The sequence below is a fragment of the Schistocerca piceifrons genome, unplaced genomic scaffold, assembly GCF_021461385.2.
Source record: "Schistocerca piceifrons isolate TAMUIC-IGC-003096 unplaced genomic scaffold, iqSchPice1.1 HiC_scaffold_1141, whole genome shotgun sequence".
In the NCBI taxonomy this organism is placed as follows: Eukaryota; Metazoa; Arthropoda; class Insecta; order Orthoptera; family Acrididae; genus Schistocerca; species Schistocerca piceifrons.
The window spans coordinates 10,001-15,000 of record NW_025726952.1 but is presented as its reverse complement, the minus strand read 5'-3'; the positions used below and the strand labels follow the sequence as shown (position 1 = coordinate 15,000).

General features: G+C 55.0%; 2 non-coding genes across 2 annotated transcripts; both read left to right on the top strand.

Annotated features, from left to right (window-relative positions):
• Positions 1 to 2,533: 2,533 nt before the first annotated feature.
• LOC124728238 lies at positions 2,534 to 4,442 on the top strand. The gene has a single exon (XR_007007258.1). It is a non-coding gene; the product is annotated as a small subunit ribosomal RNA (ribosomal RNA).
• Positions 4,443 to 4,793: 351 nt separating this feature from the next.
• Positions 4,794 to 4,948, top strand: LOC124728225. The gene has a single exon (XR_007007252.1). It is a non-coding gene; the product is annotated as a 5.8S ribosomal RNA (ribosomal RNA).
• The last annotated feature ends 52 nt before the right edge of the window (positions 4,949 to 5,000 follow it).

Genomic DNA, 5,000 nt, shown 5'->3' with positions numbered 1-5,000 from the left:
TGACGTGACAAATCTGATCATGTCACAAGCATTCACTTACTATAATCACTATCAACGAACCTGCCGCCCCCGCCCCCCCCCCCCCCCTACACCTTTCCGTACAACAACGTGTAACCTAACCTAACCTAACCTAACCTATGTTGTACCTTAACCTAACCTATGTTGTACCTTAACCTAACCTATGTTGTACCTTAACCTAACCTATGTTGTACCTTAACCTAACCTATGTTGTACCTTAACCTAACCTATGTTGTACCTTAACCTAACCTATGTTGTACCTTAACCTAACCTATGTTGTACCTTAACCTAACCCATGTTGTACCTTAACCTAACCCATGTTGTACCTTAACCTAACCCATGTTGTACCTTAACCTAACCCATGTTGTACCTTAACCTAACCCATGTTGTACCTTAACCTAACCCATGTTGTGCCTCAACCTAACCCATGTTGTGCCTCAACCTAACCCATGTTGTGCCTCAACCTAACCCATGTTGTGCCTTAACCTAACCCATGTTGTGCCTCAACCTAACCCATGTTGTGCCTTAACCTAACCCATGTTGTGCCTTAACCTAACCCATGTTGTGCCTTAACCTAACCCATGTTGTGCCTTAACCTAACCCATGTTGTGCCTTAACCTAACCCATGTTGTGCCTTAACCTAACCCATGTTGTGCCTTAACCTAACCCATGTTGTGCCTTAACCTAACCCATGTTGTCGCCTTAACGTAACCCACGTTGTCGCCTAAACCTGCTCTGTAATTGTTATACGACTCGTTCAATTACTGTAGTGTTGCCCACCCGCAACCCTCGCAATATAGTTCGCTACTCGCACTGCCCGCACCCCTGTGTATCGCTTCATGTTAAACACCTTGCAAGTCTTGCTCACTTTCCACATGCTCCTGCTGTACACTGTAATGTGGATGGCAGCAGGACGTACATGCCGCCCCTCCCCACGTCCCCACCTTGCCCCCTGCCTTCGCAAGCTGGTTGGTGAGAAGTTTGCATGTTCAATGCCCTTCGCATGCGACGTACTCAGGCTACGTTGTGGTGCGGCCTGTGTCAACTGTCCGCTGATGTCGTACGCGTGAACCACAATCTGTACTGCACATTCGTCCTTATGTACTGAATGATACATCGTGGCACATGTGTGACCGCACAACGACTGCGCCCAAAAACGGCGGACCATACAGTGCAAATATTGTGCACGCAGCTACGTGTCGTCTCCCTATGAGAGCTGGATTGCAGTGTGGTACGCCATAGAGACGTGTGGGAGGAACGGACGCCGTGGATGGCGATCAGCATGAGCTGTCTGTTGATGTATTCGGACCTAGTCGTCTCTCCTCACACACCGTGATGGCATGGTGCACCGCGTTCCATATCTGCGACATGCTACAGAGGCCGGTTGACAGTCGTTCGAGCAATGGACATCGCATACGTACGGGGGCCACCTTCCACGTATTGTCTAGGCGTGCACATTTTGTTGCGTGTATGTGGGCAGACGTAGTGTGGCGTGACACCTGACACAGGCATGCAATAATCGTTGAAGTTGCAAATGGCGATGGACGCCTGCGTTTTCTGGTGAAGTTACGCAAATGAACAAATGGTAACCTGTTGTGGTGCGGTTGTTCTCGCTAGGGGTGAATCGGTGATGGCGACGATAGGTTGAGGTACTAACCGGTTGTTCCAGCGATACCCACCATGCCGACGAAACTGAACGGCATCTGGGTGTGAAGCGATACGCGGCGGTGGCTGGGTGGGACCGTCCCCGGCCGGTGAGGGGGCGCCTCCCGGCGTGCTGGCCGCGCGGTGCGTGGGCGCACGCGCTACAGCCGGCTGGTGGGGGCGGCCAGTGGCAGGCGCGCCGGCCGACGGACGCGGCAGGCGTCGCAGCTGCGCGCCGGCGCACCCTGCGCGCGGCGCCGTGCGGCCAAAGTAGGTCCTCGCGGGCCCGGTGCGAAGCGCGGTGGACATCTTCAGTGTGCTGGTCCGATTGAGGACTGTGTGCGTTGAGGATGCGCCGCCGCCCGGCGCTCGGCGCCGCGACGCCGTCTGCTGCTCGGTCGCCCCAGCGGTTCTCGCTGGTGGTTTGTATCGCAGCTGTGCGGATGTGTTGGCGCGTGCGCTGTGCTGGGAGAGTTCGCTTCGGCACCCAAGTGGGGCTTTTGTCCTTCTGTGGCGCTGGCGTTGGAGCTGCCGGTCACCGTAGGTGGCGCGTGTTGTCTCCCGCCGGCAATGCCACGACAGCACGCTCCCGGGCCTCTGTCGGCAGCGGCAAGCTCAGTTGGGAGCACGGGTGGTCGCACCGAAAGCGTCTACTCGCCTAACTCCGGGCGATTGCGCCTCTCTCGAACCCGACCAAGTACTTGGGACGGCGCTGCGCGCCGCCGGGACCTGAGAGGGTTTCGAGGTGTATTGTGCAGGGGAGCTCAGCCTCCTCCTGTTTGCAGAATGATTGAGCGGACGCTTGCGTGTTCGCGCGGGCCCCCGGGACACACTCCCGGGCGGCCGGCTGCTCAGCTCTAGTTGACGCAGCTCCCTGGTTGATCCTGCCAGTAGTCATATGCTTGTCTCAAAGATTAAGCCATGCATGTCTCAGTACAAGCCGCATTAAGGTGAAACCGCGAATGGCTCATTAAATCAGTTATGGTTCCTTAGATCGTACCCACGTTACTTGGATAACTGTGGTAATTCTAGAGCTAATACATGCAAACAGAGTCCCGACCAGAGATGGAAGGGACGCTTTTATTAGATCAAAACCAATCGGTCGGCTCGTCCGGTCCGTTTGCCTTGGTGACTCTGAATAACTTTGGGCTGATCGCACGGTCCTCGTACCGGCGACGCATCTTTCAAATGTCTGCCTTATCAACTGTCGATGGTAGGTTCTGCGCCTACCATGGTTGTAACGGGTAACGGGGAATCAGGGTTCGATTCCGGAGAGGGAGCCTGAGAAACGGCTACCACATCCAAGGAAGGCAGCAGGCGCGCAAATTACCCACTCCCGGCACGGGGAGGTAGTGACGAAAAATAACGATACGGGACTCATCCGAGGCCCCGTAATCGGAATGAGTACACTTTAAATCCTTTAACGAGTATCTATTGGAGGGCAAGTCTGGTGCCAGCAGCCGCGGTAATTCCAGCTCCAATAGCGTATATTAAAGTTGTTGCGGTTAAAAAGCTCGTAGTTGGATTTGTGTCCCACGCTGTTGGTTCACCGCCCGTCGGTGTTTAACTGGCATGTATCGTGGGACGTCCTGCCGGTGGGGCGAGCTGAAGGCGTGCGACCGCCTCGTGCGTGCTCGTGCGTCCCGAGGCGGACCCCGTTGAAATCCTACCAGGGTGCTCTTTATTGAGTGTCTCGGTGGGCCGGCACGTTTACTTTGAACAAATTAGAGTGCTTAAAGCAGGCAAGCCCGCCTGAATACTGTGTGCATGGAATAATGGAATAGGACCTCGGTTCTATTTTGTTGGTTTTCGGAACCCGAGGTAATGATTAATAGGGACAGGCGGGGGCATTCGTATTGCGACGTTAGAGGTGAAATTCTTGGATCGTCGCAAGACGAACAGAAGCGAAAGCATTTGCCAAGTATGTTTTCATTAATCAAGAACGAAAGTTAGAGGTTCGAAGGCGATCAGATACCGCCCTAGTTCTAACCATAAACGATGCCAGCCAGCGATCCGCCGCAGTTCCTCCGATGACTCGGCGGGCAGCCTCCGGGAAACCAAAGCTTTTGGGTTCCGGGGGAAGTATGGTTGCAAAGCTGAAACTTAAAGGAATTGACGGAAGGGCACCACCAGGAGTGGAGCCTGCGGCTTAATTTGACTCAACACGGGAAACCTCACCAGGCCCGGACACCGGAAGGATTGACAGATTGATAGCTCTTTCTTGATTCGGTGGGTGGTGGTGCATGGCCGTTCTTAGTTGGTGGAGCGATTTGTCTGGTTAATTCCGATAACGAACGAGACTCTAGCCTGCTAACTAGTCGCGTGACATCCTTCGTGCTGTCAGCGATTACTTTTCTTCTTAGAGGGACAGGCGGCTTCTAGCCGCACGAGATTGAGCAATAACAGGTCTGTGATGCCCTTAGATGTTCTGGGCCGCACGCGCGCTACACTGAAGGAATCAGCGTGTCTTCCTAGGCCGAAAGGTCGGGGTAACCCGCTGAACCTCCTTCGTGCTAGGGATTGGGGCTTGCAATTGTTCCCCATGAACGAGGAATTCCCAGTAAGCGCGAGTCATAAGCTCGCGTTGATTACGTCCCTGCCCTTTGTACACACCGCCCGTCGCTACTACCGATTGAATGATTTAGTGAGGTCTTCGGACTGGTACGCGGCATTGACTCTGTCGTTGCCGATGCTACCGGAAAGATGACCAAACTTGATCATTTAGAGGAAGTAAAAGTCGTAACAAGGTTTCCGTAGGTGAACCTGCGGAAGGATCATTACCGACTAGACTGCATGTCTTTCGATGTGCGTGTCGTGTCGCGCAACACGCTACCTGTACGGCTCGCCGTAGCCGTGCGCCGCGTGCGGAACCACGCGTGCCTCTCAAAACTAGCGGCAATGTTGTGTGGTACGAGCGCTGAAGCGCTGGAGCGGCTGGCCTGCGGCACCTGGCGCCTGGCGCCGGTTTTGAATGACTTTCGCCCGAGTGCCTGTCCGCTCCGGTGTGGAGCCGTACGACGCCCGTCGGCCGTGAGGCCGTTGGACACAGAACGCTGGAACAGGGGCCGCCACACGCCTCACTCCCGCCTATGCGACCGTCTCGAAAGAGACGGCGGAAACTGAGAAAAGATCACCCAGGACGGTGGATCACTCGGCTCGTGGGTCGATGAAGAACGCAGCAAATTGCGCGTCGACATGTGAACTGCAGGACACATGAACATCGACGTTTCGAACGCACATTGCGGTCCATGGATTCCGTTCCCGGGCCACGTCTGGCTGAGGGTCGGCTACGTATACTGAAGCGCGCGGCGTTTGCCCCGCTTCGCAGACCTGGGAGT